Below are 26,825 nucleotides of genomic sequence, written 5' to 3'. Positions count from 1 at the left end.
AGAGAGAGAGAAAGAGGGAGAAAAAGAAACAAACCGAGTTATGTGTTCATCAACGTTTCATTTTTATTTCGAGACTTCCTCTGGATGAATGAGATTAAGAAAACAAAAACACCAGTGCAAATATTTTAAAATTTTTCATGTGCAAAGTGTGCCGCTGTTCTGTTTCAGAAACAGAAAAGATGTTGGAAAGGAGCTTGTGTTGTTAAAAAGAATATTAAAAATCTTCCTTTCTTTAACAACGTAAGCTTCCCTCCTTTTTTGAATTTCCAACGTCTTTTTTCGTTTCTGAAACAGAAAGCGTCACACTTTGCACACGAAAAATTTTAAAATATTTGTACTGGTGTTTTTGTTTTCCATTATTCTCATCATATATATATATAGTTTTCAATCTTCAAAACTATATTCAAAGAAAAGAACCTTTTAATCGCAAGTCTTTTGTTGGAAAACTATTTTCTTTGTAAGTCAACTAATTTCTAGCAATCAGTTTGTTTGTTTTTTTTTCTTTTTTTTTTTTTACATAGGCATCACCACTTATCAAGGCCAAGAGGCCACTCAAGGATAAGGGTTAAAGAGTGTACAGTAGACATTGGACAATATAGTAATCATTAGTAATGAAAATTTGGTAAATTTGATAACTTATATAGAACGGCTCATCAAGAACTTATTTACGTTAGACTTGAACACAACCATATTGTAGTCAGCCGGAAAGCAGGAAAACGGAAGACAATTCCACAGGCGTGCAGTTCTAAGAAAGAAGCTTTGATCATGGAATCTATGTTTAGGTTTAGGCACAGATAAAGAGTGGGGGGAATTATTGATAGTGTGTACAGCTAGACGAGTGTTTCTTGTGAAAGTTTGGCGAGGGGGAGACCATAGACTGAAGCTCAGTTGAACACCTTCCATGAAAATAACGATACATCAGAGACAAACTCGCAACATCTCTTCTGTGAGATAGAGGTTGCAAGGAAGAGAAAAGGACATCTCCTACGAGGCTACGAAGTCTATTTTGAACTCTATCAAGGCAGGACAAGTCCTTTCTAGCAGCTCCTGCCCAGATGTGGCAACAATATTCCATCCTTGGACGTACCTGGCTCTTATATAGATAGAGAATAGCATCAGCAGTGAGATATTTACCGGATCGATAGAAAGATCCGACCATTTTTCCAGCGACCTTGGCAACAGATTTGATGTACGTGTTCCATTTAAGATCAGGAGTAAAGGTCAAGCCCAGAAGCTTCCAAGAATATCATTTTATGGATTGTCAATTGTTTACCATAAAAAACTATTTTGTGGGATATAAAAACAAAACAGTATGTTTTATCATGGCTTCGTAACAGTGTTGATCAAAAACCACCTCCCTCCCTTAAAAAAAAAAAAAAATGTCTTCCTTATTTATGTCATTCATCTTTGCTTCCAATAAAAAGAAAGTGTTATTTATAAAACTGTTGTATTTTTATAGGGTCCGGATGAATTCATTATATCACCCCCCCCCCTTTCAGTTATTTTTTTTTTTTTTTTTTATATATTTACATTATAATTTACTTATAAAATATCTTTATATTTATAATAGTTTATTTAAAAATATATTGCGCGTATTCAGGCAGACATTGTTAAAAATAACAGAAAGTTTCTGTTTAGAGATACCTTTTTTTTTTTTTTTTTTTTTTTTTTTTTTTTCAATTTTTCGTATTATCTTTTTTGTATTCGAACGTATGGATGTATATACAAAAAGATAATACAAAAAATTGAAAAAATAAAAAAAAGATATCACTAAACAGAAACTTTCTGTTAATAATGTTTGCCTGAATTAAAAAAAATATATAAATATTAGTGATGGGACAATTCCAATATTTTTTATTGATTCTGATAATTACCAATTCCATACTAAATTTCAAATTCCAATACAATTTCCGACTGCAATTCTTTATATATCTCGAAATATTTTACTATAAAGTTTTTATTTTCCCAATTACTGTAAAAAAAACAAAAAACAAAGCCGATAGCCATTAGTCGCGTGCTCTCGTGTAATGAATGAATGCATGAATGTAGGATTGACATGAAATTCTTAAAGATAAACTAAAATGACTGAAAAATGGGCTGAAATGACTTAAATAAATAAAAAGTAAATGACTTAGAATGACTTTAATGAACTTAGGGATGAATTGAATGACCTTAAGAATGACTTGAATGCTTAAAAAATAACTGGAATCCTTCAAAAACAACTTGAATGATCTGGAGAATGACTTGAATGGCTTTGAGACTGACTGGTTGTAAAGTGGGTGATAATTTTACATTAAATTAATACAGAAAAATGATCCCCCACTTTATATCACAAAGTTACAAACATAAGTACAGCATGTAGTAAAAACAGATACAACACTTTGATCTTGGCAAAAAGGCCAAGAAAATGTGTATTTATTTGCTCCCCCACCAAGCAAATTAGGCACAAGGCCGATTTTTAATGTGAGGAGTGAAGGAGAAATGGGGACCAACTCCCCGGGGAGTAGGGGAGCTGGATAGTGACAATTGGTATGAAGGGTTGCCCCTACATTGACTAAGGTCTTATATGTGGGATTGCCCCCACATATGGTCTTTGCTTGCAGTATCTGCTGGAACAGATACTACACTTTGAGATATTAAATCCTTTATTCATGTTAAAAATACATTAAAAATCAAAAATGAACAAAAAACTTAGGCACATGGCCAACTCAAAAGGGGGGATTGTGGGAGTCGTTGGTCATCCTTGTTACTTCAGAACTAAACAAAATCAAAAGTTTCTTCCAGCTAGTATCTTCTTTCACCATAATACCGCATTCACTCTTTCATACTGGGGGACGTCCTACTTAACTCCCAATTTTTTAAACTTTGATCTTGGCCAAAAGGCCAAGAAAAGCTTAAAAAGCTAAGAACAGCATCTATTAACAACAGACCTTTGATCTTAACCAAAAAGGCCAAGCACAAAAGTGTTACGGACAGACTGACCGACGGAGTGACTTATAGAGTCGCTTGCACGCGACTAAAAACATGTTAATGTGCAGATATTTGCTCAAACGTAAAAAAACATACTTGTTGGACTGATCTATAGATTTTTGCTTTACTAGTAGTTTAAAATCAATAAATATTGATTCCTTCATTATTACTACAAGCACTGAAAGATATGTTTTAAACAAAATCAAATAAAAAAAAAAAAATTAAAGGAATCGTTTTTAGCATCAGAAAATAGGCACAAAATTTTCCGATTCTGATATCCTCAGAGGTCCTGGATATGACCTTAAACTATATCCAGTGGTGGGGACCCGGCTTGCAGGCTTTGGGGAGTGTGGAGCCACCCTTTAATTGCCATTGCTCCCAGGTCCACTCTGACCCGGAGTGGTAGTACCTGTTAATGTCCCAACTATGGGTTAAATAGAAACCGACTTGAAAACAACAAATATTCTATTAAAAAATCTTTCTTCAAAATCTTTGGATTCGGCATTAAATAACCTGAAAAGGGTTGATATGCCGTAAAACAACCAACCGACCATGATATCCTCAGACGTCCTTATTATTCCGATTCTTGATTCTAATTAATCGTCCCAACACTAATAAATATATAAACAAGTTTGTTTTTGTTTCGTTTTTTTTTTTTTTTTTAGTTGACTTTGATTATTGGGGGGATGGAAGGGATTAAACATTTTTTTTTTTAATATGATACCGGATTTTTTAATATCAAAGATGTTAAGAAAAGTGAAATGAATGAACAAAAAAAAAAAAAAAAAAAAATAGATTGATATAGAAAGCAAAGAGAGAGAAAAAAAAAGTCTCATTACAGAAATAAATTTGCGTTCCTCCTTCCCTTATTCGTTGGGCAAACTTTTGTGTGACAGGATGGATATATATTTACAAATAAATACATATTGCACATTATTACAAAATGGAGGGTATATGCCTTCTACTGCTTTGATATTATGTAGCATTTATTTTTATCGGAAAATCACATTCTCCAAATAATAATCGTCTTCCACTAAAATAAAAATATATATATGTATATGCACACACATATACACACAAATATACACACACACACACACACATGCACACACACACACACACACATGTATACTCTATCCCTATGTATATTTCCAAAAATTACAGATCTTCTCGTTATATTCCATTTTTAGCTTTTTACCTCTCTTGATAAAGCTTGTGCAACAGACGGTGAAACGTTGACATTTTAGGTCTTCTACATTTTCCATTTTTAATTGATGCTACCAGATTTATTTTATCCTTTGATTATCAACTACCCCCCTCCCCCGGCCATAAAAACAAAAAAAAAAAAAACACAAGATAGAAGAGGTTAAAAAGCATGCATAACGCCTTTATATTAAAACTTCTTTTCTCTCTTTTCCTTTTTTTTTTTTTTTCCACATCTTTCTTTCACCTCCGCCCAGCCCATTCCTCTCTATTATTTTATAATGTATTGAATATAATGATCTAAATCAATCACTTCGCTTTTATACAATAGATAACATTCAAAATGGCTGGAAACTGATTTCCATAACGAAATCTAACCCAGTTGACCATTAGAAGATGAATGATTTTTTTTTTTTTTTTTTCTAAACTTTATATATTATTCATCCAGGGCAATGCCGATTAAGAATATACAAATTTTGTGGGTGTTTCTTTTGTAGTTTTGAACTTTTAACTTGGCATACACACATACATATAGACTTCTTTACTAACTTGATGTTTAAGAGATAAATGAGAACTACTAAAATATTCAAATATCTATTTATCTAATACAGAGATCAAGGGGAAGGGTTCCTTTTGATTTCTAAAAACTTTGAAGTAAAATGAAACCGAGTACAAACTAGACACAATCCTCAAGTGTCTTTAGTTTCTCTATACAGCGGTTTGTCAGGGAAACCTGGCAAAGGGATACTTTTCCCTACAAGTCAACATGGACTAAATATTCAAAATAAAATAGTATTTGCGGCTCAAAAATAAGATCTCCTTTGTATGGCTAATCCACCCGTTTACAAGGAATGGTGCACTTTCTCCAAGTGCTATCATCTCAAGTAATAGCACGAAGCTAGATACTCCACTAGAACAAGGAGAATTATTGCCCTGGAATCCAGTAAGACAAAGAAACCAAAAAAAAAAAATAAAAAATAACACATCTAAATGGTTAATTTGGAAGAGAAACATTATTTTCCCAACTTCTTTACGAACTCTGCTTGAGAAGTAAATGAGAACTTTAATGAAATATTCGAATATATGTGTGTCTCAATTAGAGATCAAGTGTTAGCTCCTAGGATGGAGCCCCTTCATTTTTGAGAATTTCAACTGAAGCAAAATGAAAAACACAAGAGAACAACCACTCTTTCTTCTGTGTATTTTCAAATATGGTTGACTTGAGTTCTTACGAAAATCTCTGAAAATCAAGTATTTTCAATGCATTTGCAAATATGGTTGACTTGAGTTCTCACAAAAATATCTAAAAATCATTTTCAATGCCAAGGTTGTGCATGCAAAATTTTGGTGTTTGTTTACAATGGTGACTTTTTAAACCAACACATTTCAGGTGAAAACATTATTACATACTTATGTGTCATGTCGAAATTAGTGTAAATTCCAAAAATTATGGAAAAAAATAATCCAGTAGATAATGTGCTAAGAGTATTTTAAATAATAAAAAATCAGCAACAATTACATTCCTTGATATCATGTTTTAAGATGGCAGACTCTTAATTTAAGTCAAGTTATCCCCCTTGTTTGCCATAGTGAATTGGTTGCACAACTCTTCCACATTAAAATATACAATAAAACTCGATAATTTGACAAATTCTATTTTTACTTGTAATTATTTTTCTACTGGAAAATTTTTTGTAAGTTTTGTAATTTATATTAATTTCAACATGAGGTGAGAGTACGTAATAATGTTTTCACCTGAAATGTGTTGGTTTAAAAGATCAGTGTAAACAAGTACCCAAAATTTTTACCATAGATCAACGAAAACAATTTTCCAGAAACTGGAAAAAACAAAATTGTTGATAAGAATCGTGCTTTCGTTTAAATTTTCTTGGCAGTTTACATAAAATGCTGAAAGGTGTTGAATGAAAGTTCTGTGATTTTTTTTTTTTTTCTGCACAAATGCCGAAACAATTAATTCAATAAAAAATTAATTGGAAATTGAAAAAAAAAAAAAATTACAATGAATAATTATTAGACAATTTTTACAAAACTTTAAGAAAATTAAAATTCACATTAAGAAAAAAAAAAAAACGTTCTAAGGTAAGTTTCATGAATAAATATTTTTTTAATAACAAACAAAATTAATTGATTTTTTTTCATGTTTTTCTTTATGATTTTATGTAACGCCGTCGCTTGAGCGAGGCCCCAGTGCCCCCTCGGTATAGCTAGTCTTGGGAAATTCACCCCAAGTTAAGCTAACTGCCATAATACATACAGGACCTGATCACAGTAGCAATTGGTCAACTAGTAATTATGATAGTTATTATACAAAATTGATTTTTAAAAAATTTTTTTTTTTTTTTTTTTCATATAAGTTCTTTCTTCTTTATGATATATATATTTTTTTTTTGTTCAACTTTAAATAAAGATTAAGTTTTTGATTTTTATAATAAACCAATGATAGCAAATAAATGTTTTCTTGAATGGCATTGTGGCTGGTGCGATTTCATTGGCTCAGTGTTTCGGCACCTTTTGGTGTTTTTTTACGTAAACTGCCTGGAGAATTCCGACTATAGCACAATCTTTATTCTGAATATATACTGATAAATTTAATAAAAAGAGTCTTCAGATGGTTAAAAAGAGGCCTTAGAGCAGTAGTAATACGGATTTTGAAAGCACTACATCTCACCAGGTTTGAACCTTTTTTTTTTATGTTTGAATGTGATTGCATGAGTAGAAAAATAGAGATGAACGCCTCTTTTCTCGAGTTCTATCATTTACCAGATTTGAGTTAAAATGTATCGCAAAATTCTGTTTGTAAACGTCTTTGCACGACTTTGCCAGTTTACACGTTTTTTTTTTTCTGGTAAATTGTTAAAATGAAAAGAAATCTCCCTTTGTAAAATGCTTTTTACCAAATATTTCTGTTTTTTTGTTTATTATTTTTTATTATTTTTTTATTATCTTTTTTTAAATCTCCCTTGCTTTTTACCAACTATTTTTTGTTATTTTTAATTTTTTTAATTTGTTTATTTTTTTTTTTTCAAAATTCTCCCTTAGTTAAATGCTTTTTACCAAATATTTTTACTAAATATTTTTTGTTTTTTAATTTTTTTAATTTGTTTATTTTCTTTCAAAATTCTCCCAGAGTTAAATGTCTTTTTATTTCTTTTTTTTTTTTTTTACTTCAAAATTATCTTTTAAACTTGCCTTCATCTTTAAAAAAAAAAAAATTTTTTTTAACCAACGTGGCCTCTTCTGAACAGTTTTATAAACATTGTTAAACCAAGTTAATATTTTCAGCAAAATATTGTATTTATTTTGTGAAATGAAATAAATTTTTAATAAAAAATTTTTTCTTTGTTTTGTTATTTTTTCTTTCCAAACATGATTTTTTATCAGCTAGATTTGGCATGTACTGGTGCTACCAGATCAGGCTGTCTGAAGATACCGGTCTCCTCACCTAAAATGCAGCAGACATTGATGTTATTGTTACTATTTCCTTTCCTTCCATACCCCTCTCACTCTTTCGATGATGTTCAGCGAGCGACGTCACAAAATTTTTCCATTCTCAGTCCCAGTTGATCCTTCAGTGCTCAGCGGTAATTCTGGCAAAGAAACTGAGTGTTGAAAGGTCCTGTTCAGCAAACAACCTCTTCTTCCACGCTGTAAAAGATCAAAAGGGCAAATTGTCCAGTATTGGTCATCAATGAGGAGCAAAAGCCATTTGAGCCAAAAGAAGAACTGGTCTTTTTAAAGAAGAAAGAATAAGACTGCAAAAACTGGTCTTTTTAAAGAAGAAAGAATAAGACTGCAACAACTGGTCTTTTTAAAGAAGAAAGAATAAGACTGCAAAAACTGGTCTTTTTAAAGAAGAAAGAATAAGACTGCAACAACTGGTCTTTTTAAAGAAGAAAGAATAAGACTGCAACAACTGGTCTTTTTAAAGAAGAAAGAATAAGACTGCAACAACTGGTCTTTTTAAAGAAGAAAGAATAAGACTGCAACAACTGGTCTTTTTAAAGAAGAAAGAATAAGACTGCAACAACTGGTCTTTTTAAAGAAGAAAGAATAAGACTGCAACAACTGGTCTTTTTAAAGAAGAAAGAATAAGACTGCAACAACTGGTCTTTTTAAAGAAGAAAGAATAAGACTGCAAAAACTGGTCTTTTTAAAGAAAGAATAAGACTACAACAACTGTTTTTTTTTAAATAACACTGTGGAACAAAACTTTTAGTAACTTTGAGTTTCATTGGATATTTTAACTGATTCTGAAGCAGTTTTAGGTGCTGATTTCAAATCTGAACTTAGTTTTTCTCTACAAGCTCTAGTTTGTATGCAATTTTAGGTTGATGAAATCATACAAATGTGAACTTGTATAAACCATGTATAAGCATTTTCTCATCCATATATATATATATATATATATATATATATATATATACCCAGTACGGACATAAATCCTTCAGATATTCATGCAACAGAGATTTCCTAGAATAGAATAAAGCATCAGACAGTGTAGGAAGTAATAATAATGTTTGGATTAAACAGGAAAGGAAAACCAGAGGTTTTAAATGAGACATCCCCAAAGTTGGTATTGACCAAATTTTGTGGCTTGTGTCAACTTATCTTCTTAAAAGGCCCTCAGGAATATAAACAAGAATAAGGGTGCCATAATGCATCATTTGGAAGCTAAATAGATAAGGAAGTGAATGGGGATGCTTGTTTAGTCATAAGAATTCTACTTTATGAAAAATTCAAGTGAACGTTGAGTGCATATTTTTTTACTAGTCTGGACTGGGTGCAAATTTTTTACCCCCTTTGACTATAATTCTTCTTTTGTTTCAGTTCAAACATGGCTTCCATAATGAGACATCATTGCAGAAATAAGCCTGATGCTTTCTGCTACATATGTGGATGCTACACACTTAATCCTCAGAGACGTAACATGTCCTTGTTTGTCAAGCATGCCTACAAGGCATAGTTACAAGTTCATCTTGGTGATTCAGATGAACAATGGGCTCCTCATGTTGTGTTGAGAATGGACCAAAGGAAAATGCTAATTTTTTGGCCTTCGGGACAAGATCAAAGTGTATCTGTTCTTCAGATGCTGCACTTCAATTTCTTGTTCTCTGTCAGTGGAGGAGAAATCTTTCACGACTGAGACAATTTTTATTTTTGTTCCTTTTCTCCACATTAAAAAACGACCCTGGTGTCTAACTCTGTCCCGTGGGGAGACATTGTAAATAGGAACCATGTAATTGACTGCTATTTCTGCATGGTAAACACATTGGGTGTCCAAACTTCCCTCAGCTATTCGGCCTACTCCACACTCTAAAGAAGTTCCTGTTCCAGTTTTCAAAGGCTTGCCTTCATTGAACAATAAAGACATTGGACATGATACAAATGAGCAAAATAATTCTGACAGTGAATTGGCAGAAAAGTGTTCATTGTCTGAGGACTGTTCTTCAGACACTGAATCTTTCCCCATCCTCAAGGCTGAACTGAATGATTTTGTGCGGGATTTGGGTCTTTCAAAGAAAGCAGCAGAGGTTTTGGCATCAAGATTACAAGGCATAAATCTTGTTGATAACTCTGTTAAAGCATCATATTTCAGAAATTGTGACCAGCTTTTTGTGACCTTCTTTTAAGAAGACAGTTTGTTTAATGGCATGACATCCCAGGGCTTCCCAAAAAACTGGGTGTACCTTACTATAGTCCTGCTGAATGGCGACTCCTTTTAGACAGTTGAAAACGCAATCTAAAGTATGTTCTTTTTACATAATGGCAATGTTTATGGCGCAGTACCTGTCGGTCAGTCAGTGCATTTGCAGGAGGACTATGATGATATGAGAATGGACATAGACTTATTAAAGTATCATGAGCACAATTGGATCATTTGTGTAGACTTAAAGATGGTCGACTTTCTTCTTGGACAACAGAAAGGTTTCACCAAGTTTCCATGTTTCCTCTGTATGTGGGACAGCAGAGCACGAGACAGACATTGGGTTCAGAAGAACTGGCCTATTCATGATACTCTTGAAGCAGGCATGCCAAATATCATAAAAGACCCAATTATAAACAGATAAGATCATCTCTCTTCCTCTTCACATCAAATTAGGTTCGATGAAGCAATTTGTCAAGCCACTGGAAACCGAAGGTAAATGTTTCTAACACATCATCACAGCTTTACCAGGGTTATCATTTGAGAAGATCAAAGCAGGTGTTTCTGATGGCCCACAGATTCGGACTCTAGTTTGTGATGATCAGGTTGTTGCTAAAATGACCGCTTTAGAGAAGGCAGCATGGTTATCCTTTGTGGCAATCATTGAAACCTTCCTTGGAAACAATAAGAAGGAGAACTACAGTGAACTTGTAAACAGAATGCTTCTCGCTTTTCGTGATCTCAGGTGTAACATGAGTATAAAGCTTCATCTTTTGAACATCTACCTTGATAAGTTCCCTGACAACCTGGGGGCTGTGAGTAATGGAGAAGGAGAACGATTCCGCTAAGACCTAAAGATCATGGAAGAACACTACCAAGGATGCTGGAACAAAAGTGTGATGGCAGACTACCGCTGGATCATTAAACAAGATTGCCCAGATGAAGTGTACAAACACAGAAGTTACAAATGCAAATTCCTTTCTGAATAAAATAATCATTCAGATAAAACCGATGTTTTCTAAGAAACGTTATCAGAAAATATGGCACAACCAACAAAAGTGTAATATACTCTATAATCACATTTTAATGTTGTCTCTTTTTCTTTAATAAATATGCATAAATGAGTTTCTTGCCGGCTTAAGATTAAATTGAAAAAAAAATTTGTGGCTGATATTGCAATTTCCAATAATAACAAAAAATAAAAAATGTAAAGAAAAATGTCAAATAGCATAAAATATGTAGCTTGCAGTAAAAAACCAACTTCAGATTTGAAATCTGCACACTCAAATTGACTATAAGAAGATCTTTTTTTTAACGCAACAAAATGAGTATTCCCAGTGTTATGTTACAATAATTATTCGTAGGAAAAAGTTATACATGCTGGTTCTTCATAAGTCTCAAATTAGGCTCTTAATATCTGTGTGTGGACGGCACCCTTTGGTTAGTCTGGACGATTGTCAAGTTTAGTCGTTAACTAAACCTAAGTCTGAGAGTCAGTTTCTCAGCAACGTGGCATACAGTTTGGTCATCATCCCTAAGTTTGAGGGTCAGTCTTTGAACAACGTGCGATCCAGTGAGGAGCAAAGCAGAAGCTCTCAGCCTAGTCCAGTTATGTCTCTCTCTCTGTCTTCTAAATCTCAGTCTGACTGTCTGGAGCTCCCAATGCACAGATCTATATTGAGAATTTGTTGGTGGATGACTCTGCCTCTGTACCAAAAGAATTCAACTCAATTCTTGACAACACAATATTCAAAATGATACTGATTTCATGAAAATCTGTCGTCTCTGTCGAATGTTTTAGGCAGACATACATACATACATACATACATACATTTAAACAGACAGGTGAGATTTATATTGTAGAAGAAAATACAACTTTCTTATATATGGGTCGTGGAATTGCATTCATCTGTAGAAGATCCAGCTAATTTTCATATTCTTTTAAACATTCATTTAAATTAATTCCTGATTATTTCTTCCGGTTTTCTTATGGGATGATCATCTTTAGTTAACTATTACATTTAAACAGACAGGTGAGATTTATATTGTAGAAGAAAATACAACTTTGTTCTATATGGGTCGTGGAATTGCATTCACTAGAAAAATATTTAGCTAATTTGCATATTCTTTGAAATATTCATTTTAATTAATTCCCTATTAGTTTTTTTCGGTTTTCTAATGGAATGATCATCTTTAGTTAACTATTACGTGTAATTATATTCATGCAGATATTCTACATGATTTATACTTGCATAATATTTGCGTAAAAAGTTTCTAATTAACACAAACCTCTTTCCATATATATTTATGTATACATATATTTATTTTTGTTTAAAAAATGTTGCCTACCAAACTCTTCCTAGCGTTTTTAGTTTACAGACATGAAACTTCATATATATATATATATATATATATATATATATATTAGCATGGTTGCCCGGCATTGCCCAGGTATTTGGAGATGTATTGTTGAGCAAAAAAAAAAGGGAAAAAAGCGGTAAATTTTTTTAACTTTGGCCCCTATTATGACCCCGTAAAATTGATTGTTTTGGGCTCAAATCAAGTTATTAAGTTAGATCCATATCCAAGGAACCTATATCTAAAATTTCAAGTGTTTAGATCCAAAATTGTCAGAGGAGTTTGGTAGAGTTCTTAAAGGTCAAATCATTGAACTTTGACCCCTTAATCGCTAAATTTCTGGCCGAAAACTGATCACATCGATTTTCCCAAATCTCAGTACCCTGTATATCAAATTTCGAGTCTGTAGACTTAAAATTGACAGAGTTATTTGGTAGGGAAATGTACACACACAGACACACAAACACACAGATACACAGACACGTTCAGTTTTTATGGATATATAGATAGATATGGTATTTGAACCCATACGGAACTTTTTATTTGGGTTTTAGCCTGGGAAAATCGTTGCAAAAGTGTGAAAAAAAAAAAAAAATTTTTAATGAAATTTGCCAAGTGAAGGTCGAACGCCGGCATTATGAATATGCATGCATAACGTAGTAGCTATTGGTTCACGTTTTAGTTTTTAGCCTTGCAGCAAACATGTTTTCCTAGCTCAGTCACTCACAGCAGAGTCAAAGATAAATCGTAAGCTAAACATTTTGGTTTCGATTCTTGGTGGTGACGCACAAGTCTTCTTTTTTTTTTTTAATACTTTTAAAATCATTACTATATATTGGGTTCATTATAATATAATAATAAATACGAAATTTGCATTAATCAAAATATGATATTTAAGCGATTTTTACGACCGGGCAACGCCAGGCGCCCTACTAGTTTATAAATATATACAGAAATTACATTTCATTGGCGAGGGAGTGAGAAATAAATAAACAAACAAAAACCAACAAAAATTGGTTAGTAAAACCCTCCCAACCCTTTCTAAATAATAGATCGCCCACTGTTTTCTGGTTTGCCGAAAACAAGCAGGTCAATCTCTAAGTGGGAGTAGGATCTAAGTGTGAGGAAAAAGAAGGAGGGGGTTGTAGAATGGATGGAGTCCTCCCAAGCTGAGTGAAAATGGGGGAGACTTAGATTCTAAGGCAAGAAAAAGTGTATTTTAGAGTTTCAGAACAAAAGTCGATTGGAAAGTATTTAAAATATCACCCTACTTTCCTACAATTATTTCTATTCCTATCAACCTTTAAAGGCTGAATTGTCTCCTCCCTCTTATAAAAAAAAACCGCCTATCTTCTGTTCAAAACAATACTGAAAAAGAAAAGACTATATCAGCTTCGTATGCCTTGTGTAGGTTTTAAATTTAAGCTGGACACACAGACAACAACTCGCAGAATGGAAAATAATGCATGTATAAAATATAAAATATATGGATTCAGTTAGGTACAATAATAGAAGTCCATGTTGAGTTTGAAGCAAGTGGTAAGTGAGTTAACAAACCGCTATGTGTTCAAATATCAACTCGCAGCTAAGTGTCGCTCTTAAATATACGTGAACTGTAGCCACATGTTCAAACCACGTCACAACACTTATATATGATGGACAAGCTAGAATATCAGTCGTCTGTTAAGTCCTTTAATAACGGGAATAAAAAAAATGGTCTCCAAATCAAGCAAAAAACGTACTGTCATCGTAAGAACGGCTGAAGTTATGAGCCTATGCTATTACTTAGATTTAATTTACCTCTGTTACTAATAGAGATTTGGCATCCGTTTGTTCGAAAACTATACTATTATTTCTATTAATGTACTGCTATTTCTAATTTAAGACAAACAGATACCAAATTATATTTATATGCATAAACATACACATTGCTGATGCACCTGTAGGAGTATAGGGTAAAGCTAAAAACAATCTAGCATCATCGTTTCATCCTTTGATGCACTTGTTTTACTAGGGTGGGTTGAGGGGTCACCGATAATTGTTCGACAAGATACACCTGAAGAAGGCCAGACGTTATATCAACCGAAACGATGTGAAAGTCATACTCAAGATGAGAACAGTAGTCAGATGAATAATAATACAAATTTTACTATTAATTCACCATTAATCTCAAACCCAAAATTATTTGCTATTAATTTACTATTGTTCTCAACTCCAAACTTATTTACGAATAATTCACTGTTAATCTCAAACCCAAAATTATTTTTATACAAATTTACTATTATGCTTAACTCCAAGCTTATTTACTATTAATTCACTATTAATCTCAAACCCAAAATTATTTGCTATTAATTTACTATTGTTTTTAACTCCAAGCTTATTTACTATTAATTCACTATTAATCTCAAACCCAAAATTATTTGCTATTAATTTACTATTGTTTTTAACTCCAAGCTTATTTACTATTAATTCACTATTAATCTCAAACCCAAAATTATTTGCTATTAATTTACTATTGTTCTCAACTCCAAACTTATTTACGAATAATTCATTATTAATCTCAAACCCAAAATTATTTGCTATTAATTTACTATTGTTTTTAACTCCAAGCTTATTTACTATTAATTCACTATTAATCTCAAACCCAAAATTATTTGCTATTAATTTACTATTGTTCTCAACTCCAAACTTATTTACGAATAATTCACTGTTAATCTCAAACCCAAAATTATTTTTATACAAATTTACTATTATGCTTAACTCCAAGCTTATTTACTATTAATTCACTATTAATCTCAAACCCAAAATTATTTGCTATTAATTTACTATTGTTTTTAACTCCAAGCTTATTTACTATTAATTCACTATTAATCTCAAACCCAAAATTATTTGCTATTAATTTACTATTGTTTTTAACTCCAAGCTTATTTACTATTAATTCACTATTAATCTCAAACCCAAAATTATTTGCTATTAATTTACTATTGTTCTCAACTCCAAACTTATTTACGAATAATTCATTATTAATCTCAAACCCAAAATTATTTGCTATTAATTTACTATTGTTTTTAACTCCAAGCTTATTTACTATTAATTCACTATTAATCTCAAACCCAAAATTATTTGCTATTAATTTACTATTGTTCTCAACTCCAAACTTATTTACGAATAATTCACTGTTAATCTCAAACCCAAAATTATTTTTATACAAATTTACTATTATGCTTAACTCCAAGCTTATTTACTATTAATTCACTATTAATCTCAAACCCAAAATTATTTGCTATTAATTTACTATTGTTTTTAACTCCAAGCTTATTTACTATTAATTCACTATTAATCTCAAACCCAAAATTATTTGCTATTAATTTACTATTGTTTTTAACTCCAAGCTTATTTACTATTAATTCACTATTAATCTCAAACCCAAAATTATTTGCTATTAATTTACTATTGTTCTCAACTCCAAACTTATTTACGAATAATTCATTATTAATCTCAAACCCAAAATTATTTGCTATTAATTTACTATTACACTTAACTCCAAACTTATTTACTATTAATTCACTATTAATCTCAAACCCAAAATTATTTTTATACAAATTCACTGTTAATCTCAAACCCAAAATTATTTGCTACTTATTTACTATTGTTTTTAACTCCAAGCTTATTTACAACTTGCATTTCTGCTCGGCTTTGCTCAGGCCCTATGTACTGTTCATAACTTGCCCTATGTGTGAATACACCAGGACAGGTATTACACAACATATGTATTAAAATAATTGTACCTACCCTAGGACAGGAAATTTAGAGCACGTCTATGGAAAAAATTTCCTTACTTAGGGCAGGTTATGTATAACATATATTTAAAATAATTTACAAAATTTTCTGTTGTGCTAACTTTTCTCTAGGTCACAGGTAAGAGTTTGTTTGTTTTTACATCAGAGTTCTACAGTGAAGAAGCACCTTATTTCTTATATAAATGTCATACTACTCGAATATAATTTTCCGTTTTGATAAATTATGTATGCCACAGGTAAATTTTCTTTGTTTTTAATATGGTTGCTATACTGCACAAGTACCTTATTTCCTGGGTAGGATACTGTACAAACACCTTCTTTCTAATTAAAAAAATGAAAGAACTCGATACTTTTAAGTAATTTTCTGTTGTGCTAAATTTTTTGTGTGTCTAAAGAATTTTTTTTTTTTTTCATGTGAGTTCTATAGTGGAGAAGCACCTTATTTCTCATTTAATAGTCATACTACTCGAATATGTAATGTGATTTTCGGTTTTAATAACTTTTATACACGTCTAAGGTAGGATTTTCTTTGTTTTTGCATATGCGTACTATACTGCGCAAGTACCTTATTTCTTGGGTAGAATAATGTAAAAGTACCTTAATTCTAATGTAAAGATTAAACTACTCGATTTTACATACTATTCTGTTGTGCTAACTTTTTCGTGTGTCATAGGTGAGAGTTTGTTTTTACATTAGACTGTAATAGTGAAGAAGCACCTTATTTATAATATAAATGTCATACTACTCGAATATATTCCATGATTTTCGGTTTTGATTACTTTTATGTACGTCACAACTAAAATTTCCTTTGTTTTTTTCATATGAGTACTATACTGTACAAGTACCTTGTTTCCTGGATAGGATATTGCACAAGTACCTTTTTTCTAATTTAAAAATGAAAGAAATCGATACCTTTATGAAATTTTCTGTTGTGCTAAATATTCTATACGACAGGGATAAGAATTTGTTCCTTTTTCCATCTGGGTGCTATAGTGAAGAAGCACCTTATTTCTCATATGTAAGTCATACTACGCAAATATTTAACGTGATTTTCGGTTTTAATAACTTATGTACGTCACAGAAAATATTTTCTTTGTTTTTTCATGTGAGTACTATACTGCACAAGTACCTTATTACTTGGATAGGATTTCTTATACACATAGATACATTAAAAAGTAAGTGATCATTGTATGTGATTTTTGGAATATGACATCTATACAATATATAAACATACAATACATAAAATTCATAATGATCAGTTAATTAATTTAGGAGTGAATCCAATACACACAAATATATAAATATATGCATATAATTAAAATTCATAATGATCGGTTAATTAGTTTATGAGTGAATCCAATACATAGAAATATATAAACATATACACATAATTAAAATTCATAATGATCGGTTAATTAGTTTATGAGTGAATCCAATACATAGAAATATATAAACATATACACATAATTAAAATTCATAATGATCGGTTTAGTAGTTTAGGAGTGGATCCAATGCATACAAATATATAAACATATGCACATAATTAAAATTCATAATGATCGGTTAATTAGTTTAGGAGTGAATCCAATACAAAATGCCATTACTTGATCTATTTACGTGATTTTTGGAATATAGCAAATAAGCGATATACAATATATCAGATATACTTGGAATATGACATTTACTTTACGAACATCAGAAACATTCTTCTGTATTTTTTTAAATAAAAGTGTTCTTGTGTAATTATTACATAATAAAATTTAAAAATCAAGAATATCGAAATGTAAAAAAAAAAAAAAAAAAGAAATGGTAGAACTCGAAACCGTAACACTGGTGTTAGTAATCAGTTATGCTATACACTGCTCCAAAGGAACAACTATTTAAAGAATGTTATGAAATGTCTCTTTTACACAATGTACGTATGCGCACAACGGCGCCATTGTGTTAGGCTCGTCAAGTTGTCATTTCTTTCAATTTTGAACCCTTTTTTTAATCCCTTAGCAATTGTTTAAAACGATTAAACACCTCTAATAAAATTGTGCACCAAAAATGCAATCTTTTGAGCTATTGTACGCCGTCCAACGACCATCCATCTGGGAGGAGATACAATTTGAAAAACAGACACACACACACACACACACACACACACACACATAGTGAGATTTATATATTAGACTTTATTTCTTCAGGTCCCCTGAACAAGTAAAATTAACAAGGCTTTTCTTCATAATCAAATCAATAATTCCTTCAGAGTTTCTCTTGAGAAAAAACAAGACATTTCTTATCAATCCCCTTTCTTTTACAACTTTTACAATTAACACAGTTCTAACTCTTTTCTTCTTCTCATTTTCCTCCTCAATCAATAATTCCTTTTTATCATCCAAAATAATTCAGAGGTTCTCTTGAGAAGAAACAGAACTTTTCTTGTCAATCAATCCCCTTTCTTTTACAACTTCTACAATCAATTAACACAGTTCGAACTCCTTCTCATTTCCCTCTTCAACCTTTTCTTTTTTTTCCTTTCTTTTTCTGCCTTTTCTTTCTCCTCTTTCCTACCGTCTGAATTTCAACCCCCGATACATAGCCACACTAAACTAGCCCTCACTACACAGCCAGACTAAACTAGGTTTCATTACATGGCAAGCTCGCACTACATAGCCAGACTAAACTAGTCCTCAATGCATGGCCAGAATAAACTAGTCTTCAATACATGGCCAGTCTAAACTAGTCCTCAGTATATGGCCAGACTAAACTAGCCTGCACCACATGGCCAGACTAAACTAGTCCTCAGTACATGGCTAGATTAAACGCCCTCACTACACAGCCAAACTAAATTAGCCTGCACTACATGGTCAGACTATACTAGCCCCTGATACATGGCCAGACATAACTAATCCTGGATACATGGTCAGACTAAGCTATCCCTCGATACATGACCAGAGTAAACTATCCATTGGTACATGACTACATAGAGCTAACTAGCCTTCACTACGTGGCCAGACTAAACTAGCCCTGATAACATGCCCAGACACATCTAGTTCTTGATACATGAGACACTGCTAGCCTTCGATACAGGGCCAGACTAAACTAACCCTCACTACACAGCCAGATGAAACTAGCCTTCACTACACGGCCAAACTAAACTAGCCTGCATTACATGGCTAGAATAAACTAGTTCTTGATACATTGCCAGACACAGCTAGCCCCCATTACACAGTCAGACAAAATTAACCCTAACTACATGTCAAACTAAACTAGCCCTTGATGCATAGCCAGACTTAACCAGACTTAACTACTTGGCCAGACGTAACTAGACTTCGATACACAGCCAGATTAATTATCCCTCACTACATGGCCATCCTATCAAAAGGTGATCAAAACGAATGCTCATTTGAATTTTGTTTTGGGTGCCAAGATACACCTATACATATTAACATTGTGTCATAACACCTACGCAGTTAACAGTCTTTTTTTTTCTTCTCATCAGTTTGTTCAAGCCAGGGATAGAGTATCCTACTGGATGCCAAACATTCACCTGCTAACTCAGATATTCCAACCAAGAGATCTTTTTAAGATTCTGACAATTATTTGAATCTCTCTTGCACTTTGTTCACCATATTTGCCGAGTAGTTTTTGAAATTCTTTTTCAGGGGTCCAGTTGCTCCTATGATAACTGGAATGATGGAGATCTTCCTAAGATTCCAGTTTCTTTTCATGTCGTACATAAGACATTGGTATTTCGTTATCTTTTCTCTCTCAATCCTGTTTAACCCAGCATCATTGGGGACACGAACTTCTAATAAGGTTGCTTCTTTCTCCTTCTTGTCTCATATCACTATGTCAGGTTTTATGGCTCCGTTTTCTAGGTACGTAGCTATAGAAATTGGATAGTTATAGTGGATAGTGTATGACTTATTTCCGATTATCTATAAGAGTCCTGGCTGAACTAATCCTGAAATCACTTTGCATGCTGTTGCTCAGCACATTCTTCCAGTTTTTTGCAATGGAAGTTCCTTGTGTATTATTGGCGACTCTTTTGGACTATTTCTTTAGCAAACTTGTTTTCTGATTCTGTCTTATTTCTTAGCCCAGGTTTCAATGTGCATGGATTCAGAATTATCGTTCTGTTTGTGCCAGCATCTTGTTATGATTTATGTAATTACCTACACCGTTTGGTATGGGTGAAAGAAAGTTGGATGAAGAAAATAAAACGTTGAAATGTTATGATTAGGAAAGAAAGTAGCATTTACCTTCGATTACAAAGTTTGTTTCATTATTTGGCAGTCTCATTCGCACAGCTTCCACAAAGAGACTGATTTGAAAAACCTTTGTTTTTTCTCTCAGTAAAACATGACGTCATTTATCATATCCTCATATCTCTGTTTTGTCTACAGCATTTGACCTACTGACCCCTGCCTCAACTTTACATCACTCATCTCTGAGAACGATTCTGTTTACAGATTAAGATCATCATGACAAGCACTCAATGTGACTGTTGATGTATGGTCTTTAATATGTAATCGACTGATAAAGGTAATAGATTTCCATATTTTACTCTTTTGCAAACTTTGTGATTAAAAATTAGTACAAACCTGATTTTGTACAGCATGCAGTGGCTGTGTCAGGCGATGAGAACAAAGAAAGAAAAAAAATGACCGTTGCTTTTACTTATGAGACGTTAGGCCATCTAATATCCATATGAAAGACATATGGTTTCAATAAAAAGCCTGTTGGTCAGAGAGGGGGTATTCTTTAGGCAGAAGTGAGTTTTGTTAGATGTGTATTGAATTTTGATGACGAGAATTGTGAGAAGGAGAAGAATAGTTAACATAAATTGTTGGGAGACTGCAGAATATTTTGCAACAAATTTAGTAAATAAAATCTATTTCTAATTTACTATATTAAGCTGGTATAGATCTGATAATTATGTGCCTTTTAATTTGTTGTGCAAGTATAGTTCTTATGAATGGGGATGTTGACCAATATGCGTTTGTACATATGTAGCACATGAATGACAGAACTAGTGGAAGAAATAAAGATACTCACAGTTAACTCAATGCAGACATTTGATTTACAAGAAGGCAACACATTGAAGCAGTCTTAGTCCGCTATTACCTGAGTTTCTGTGTCAAAACTATCACAGACAGAAGTAATATATCTACATCTTCATTTAACCAGATTCAAAGTCATCCTTTTGTTGTTTTGTTGTTAGTGGTCCTGTTCTTGCATCTCCACACAAGAACTCACATAATAGAGATGAAAGGAGCATAAATCCGCCTGAAACAGAAAAGGAATTAGCTCCCCTTGATCTGTTATCCTAATACACATGAAAAAAAAAAAACATGTTTTTCTAGTATCGACATGAAACTATTTCAAGTGGTGAGAGGGATCGAGAAAGCAAATGGCAAGTGTAATGCATGGAAAACTTTAGAAAAGAAAATAGGATTTCTTTGGTTGATTGCGCAATGAAATTTTTAATTGAAGAAATAGATACCTATTTTCTCTTTCTGCTTTGGGTAACTTGATAATTTGCTACACAAGGCATCAAGTTACCCAAAATACCAACCCTTCTGTTTAAAAAAAGAAAAGGGATGAACATTCTTTGTCCAACCTTAAGATTTCAAAATATCAGATCTACACTTCCCCATCTTCCACACAGAAAAAAAGAATCCCAACAATTCCATGCAAAAGGACTTGACGAAATTTCAAAGATATTTTAACATATGGGCGAATCACTTCCCCAAAATGGCCCCTCCTAAATCCTTTACATTAACTCTTAGTCATATCATATGTGATATGCTGAGTGTTATGTGACTACCGTGTGACAAGAAATCACCAGGCATCAGCCCCCCCCCCCATTCGAGGTTAACCATATATTCGGATGGGCGAAAATGTTTTTTTTTTTACTTGACAATCTTGGTTTTTCTACAAAGAATAAAGTTAAACTTTTCCCCAAAACACACAAAAAATCTATCCATCTATATATCTATAAAAGTGAACGCGTCTTTATGTGTGTCTGTGTGTGTGTGTGTGTGTACATTTCCCTATGCAATAATTCTGTCAATTTTAAGTCTACAGACTCGAAATTTGATATACAGGGTACTGAGATTTGGGAAAATCTTTGTAATCCGCTTTTGGCCAGAAATTTGTCTGTTCAGGGGTGAAAGTTAAACAGTTTGACCTCTGAGAACTCTACCACCAAACTCCTCTGCCAATTTTGTATCTAAACACTTGAAATTTTAGATATAGGTTATTTGGACATGGATCTAACTTAATAACTTGATTTGAGCCCAAAACAATAAATTTTAAGGGGTCATAATAGGGGTCAAATTAAAAAGAATTGACTGCTTTTTTTTTTTTTTTTTTTTTTGCTCAACATACACCTCCAAATACCCGGGCAATGCCGAGCACCCATTCTAGTATATCTACAAAAGTGAAATTTGTGTGTGTGTGTGTGTGTGTGTGTGTGTGTGTGTGTGTACATTCCCCTACCAAATAACTGTCAATTATTGAGATTTGGAAAAATATTTGTAATCGGTTTTTGGCCAAAAATTTGGCTGTCAAGGGGTCAAAGTTAAACGATTTGACCTTTGAGAACTCTACCAAACTCCTAAACCAATTTTTGGTCTAAACACTTGAAATTTTAGATATAGATTATTTGGACATGGATCTAACTTTTTAATTTTTTTGAGCCCAAAACAATAAATGTTAAGGGGTCATAATTGAGGTCAAGTTTACAAAAAAATTGACCTCTGCTCAGTCAATTTTTGGTCTAAACATTTGAAATTTTACATAAAGTGTATTCAGACATAGGGCATGCTTTTTAATCGTTTTTTTTTTTTTCTGAAAATTTCGCTTCTAAGGGGTCAAAATTCAAAAGATTTGACCTTTGCTGTCTCTAGCAAACTATTAAGCCAATTTTGGGTCTAAACATTTGGAACTTTACATAAAAGGTATTCAGACATGCAGCAAGCTTTTTAATCAGTTTTTCAGCGAAAATTTGGCTGGCAAGAGGCCAAAGTTTACAAAGTGGACCTTTGCAGACTCTACCAAACTCCTCTGCCAATTTTGGATCTAAACACTTGAAATTTTAAATGTAGGTTACTTGGATATTTTAATTTAATTGGAGCCCAAAACAATAAATGCTAAGGGGTCAAAATTGGTGTCGAAGTTAAAAAAAATGACGTCTGCGGTCTCTACCAACTTTTCTCTATCATAAAGTTATGAACAGTACATAGGGCCTGAACAAAGCCGGGAAGAACTGCTAGTATATCTATAAAAGTGAAATTGTGTGTGTGTGTGTACATTTCCCTACCAAATGACTGTCAATTTTCAGTCTACAGACGCGAGATTTGACATAAAGGGTATTGAGATTTGGGAAAATCTTTATAATGGGTTTTTGGTCAGAAATTTGGCTGTTAAAGGGTCAGAGTTCAACGATTTGACCTTTGAAAACTCTACCAAACTACTCTACCAATTTTGGGTCTAAACACTTGAAATTTTAGATGTAAGTTACTTGGACATGGATCTAACTTTATAATTTAATTTGAGCCCAAGACAATAAATGTTAAAGGGTCAACATTGGTGTCAAATTTAAAAAAAAATTGATCTCTGCGATCTCTACCAAATTACTCAGCCAATCTTTTGTCTAACCATTTGAAATTTTGCATAAAGTGTATTCAGATATAGGGCAAGCTTTTTAATCAGTTTTTGGTCGAAAATTTGGCTGCCAAGAGGTCAAAGTTAAAAAGATTTGACCTTTACGGTCTCTAGCAAACTATTCAGCCAATTTTTTGGTCTAAACATTTGAAATTTTGCATAAAGAGTATTCAGACATGCAGTAAGCTTTTTAATCAGTTTTTCAGCGAAAATTTGTCTGCCAAGAGGTCCAAGTTTACAGAGTTAACCTTTGCAGACACTACCAAACTCCTCCGCTAATTTTGGGTTTAAACACTTGAAATTTTAGATGTAGGTTACCTGAACATGAGTCAAAGTTTTTAATATATGTATATATGTACATAAAGTTATGAACAGTGCATAGGGCCCGAGCAAAGTCAGGCTGAACTGCTAGTATATACATATTTAAACAATTTCAGACATTCATTGTCTTGGACAAGCTATATATCTTTCAACTGGAGCCATGATTTAAGAAACATATAGAAATAAGAAGAACTATTGATTAGTAGTATTTAATAAAAATTGAACCCTTTATTTAATTGATAAGGGTAGTTTGGTCTCATTCTATCAAGTGCTAAGTAATTTGCAATTATATTTTTAGTATCGCCCACACTGAGAATTGAACTTTCAACCTCCAGAAGAGTGTAATGTAAAACTGGATTTGGTCGACCTAGACGAGAGTACCCAAAATGGCCGACCAGGACTGAGATATGACACTTGACCGGATGTAATGGAAGAAATATCTCATGTATTTAATTTAAGCCGTCGTTTCGTATCTTACAACATCGTATCTTACAACATATACAACAAATACTTTATTGTAACTTTTTCTTTAATAATCTATATTTAATAAATATTTATATAAAATTATCAGAATTGAAAAACATTAAATATAGATTATTAAAGAAAAAGTTACAATAAAGTATTTGTTGTATATGTTGTAAGATACGATGTTGTAAGATACGAAACGACGGCTTAAATTAAATACATGAGATATTTCTTCCCTTACATCCGGTCACGTGTCATATCTCAGTCCTGGTCGGCCATTTTGGGTACTCTCGTCTAGGTCGACCCTGGATTTTAACAAGTATTTCATCCATTATATTAGGGTTCTGTTTGGAATATGAGCAAATTCTTGAGTTCGACAAAATAGACCTGAAGAAGGTCATAGGTTAAATCAGTCGAAACGTTTTGAAAATAACATTCAAGATGAGAACAGTAGTCGGAAGAATCCAAATAATATGAATAATCAATCCTCATCTCAAAAATTCAGAGACATAAGATGGTTATCCTCCCAACCGACGCATATATGGAAAGAGGATATTAGTCTTCAACTTTTGAATTGCAAAAGAACGTGAGCAGACATTGATTAAACATTGGAGAATGCGTTTATTTTTTAGGGAAAATAGCAAGCGAATCATAAACCACAAACTGTCAACAATAAATTCCAATAACAAATTTTAACAGTAATATTTTGGGAGGAATGGGGAGTCAAGAGTAGAAAGAAAAACAATTGGGTTAATAAATTAATACATAACTGAAAGAAAAAACAGACTTTTTATCTTTAGTCTTTTTTACTGCTTACTGTAAACTTTAAATTAAAAATACGAAGACATATTTTATGTATTCTTTTCATTCATTTATCGTTTGAATAAACAAATTTTAATTCAATGACACTTTTAAATATTTAGTTACTCCGACTAAAATACAAAGTATACGGAATATTTTCCGACATTATCAATAAATATTGGATTCATTTGTGTTCGCTAAATCTCAAAATATAACCTCTAGAGTTGTAAGTCATGTTTAGTTTCAGAAAAGTTTCCGATGGTTAGATGTTCTATATAAGTCCTGGAGGTGACTGGTTCTCAGTAGACAGAACAGTTTAAATTCCGATAATAAATTATAACGGTAGTATTCATTGGGGGAGTTGAGCGAGGGGGACAGTGTGAAAGAAAAACAATTGGGTAAATAAATTAACACATAACTGAGAGAAAAAACAGACATTTTAAAATAATTTATTTTTCTGCTCACCAGAATTCAGTTACCAAGGTTTATGCGTGGAATTCTTGAGCAACTCGGCTGTTTTCCTTGATTCATCCTGACGTGATTTGAATGGAAATTGTCTACCCTTTTTGATAACATCCGACACTAGGCAGCGCATTTATTAGTATAACTATTTTGAAAGTATACTAGAACGGAATGTTGCCGATAGTTTTTTTTTTTTTTTTTTATGCAAAAGAATGTGGACAGACATTTTTTTTTTTTTTTATATACATTTTTTCCTCTGTGCCAGTTGGCACAGTTTAATATTCAAATTTAAAATCGTTAAATACAATTTAGGCGCGCAGTGCAATTGATTGTTTCGGCGCTTTAAAAAAAATGAAAAATGGCACCCACGCAAATTCCGGCGTGACCTTTATATACCAAAGGTGCGGACCTAGTTGAAAGCACCCCATGTGATGTCTTCCGTCCAATGGAATTCCTCCTAGGACACATTTTAAAACTGGTTTTCTAGAGCTCGTTTGGAGCCGATCAAATCAAATATAAACATGCACAAACACAAAATCTATCTCTTTAGTCTCTTAGCCTTTCGAGCATTCTTTCGTCTCTTTAAACTCTTCCGACTCATTCAACGCTTTCTCATATGGACTTACCACGCGTGCAAACATCAATTATTTCATTTCCACTGCTCCGCGCATTAATACTCTCTTTTAACAGACGAACATTAATATTGTCTCTGTTACAAATTTGAACATTCAAAGAACACAAAAAAAGAGACTCTCCATCTTTCATATGAACTCAAAAAAAAAGAACTCTGAAATATTGAGAACTATGTTTTAACTTGTTATTATTTGTTATTTCTATTCCGGAAATAAACCTCCGTTTGTGTTGCACATAAGATTTCTTATTTTTATTTTTATTATTTGTGGAGGAAGTCAGTTCCCAAAAAAAGGCCAGGCGACCCCCACACCTCCTTCGCGGTATGGGTTCAAGCTTGCCTATCTACTACCACTTTTTTTTTTTTTTTTTTTTTTGCTCAACACACACCTCCAAACACCCAGGCAATGCCAGGCACCCAGGCTAGTCCTTACATAAAATGAAATCCGGAAAATAACGACACTCAACAGAAAACACGAAATGACTGTATC

General features: G+C 32.7%; 1 long non-coding RNA gene across 1 annotated transcript; it reads right to left on the bottom strand.

Moving 5' to 3' along the window:
* Positions 1–4,710: 4,710 nt before the first annotated feature.
* On the bottom strand, positions 4,711–26,563 carry LOC145247937 (uncharacterized). Its single transcript, XR_013863308.1, has 2 exons — positions 25,708–26,563; positions 4,711–7,839 (listed from the first exon to the last, which is right to left on the bottom strand). It is a non-coding gene; the product is annotated as an uncharacterized LOC145247937 (long non-coding RNA).
* Between the last annotated feature and the right edge of the window lie 262 nt (positions 26,564–26,825).

This window comes from Euprymna scolopes, chromosome 26 (assembly GCF_053919585.1).
Source record: "Euprymna scolopes isolate OS-2025 chromosome 26, ASM5391958v1, whole genome shotgun sequence".
Classification (NCBI taxonomy): Eukaryota; Metazoa; Mollusca; class Cephalopoda; order Sepiida; family Sepiolidae; genus Euprymna; species Euprymna scolopes.
The sequence above is the reverse complement of the archived record's forward strand: the minus strand, read 5'-3'. Positions and strand labels throughout refer to the sequence as shown.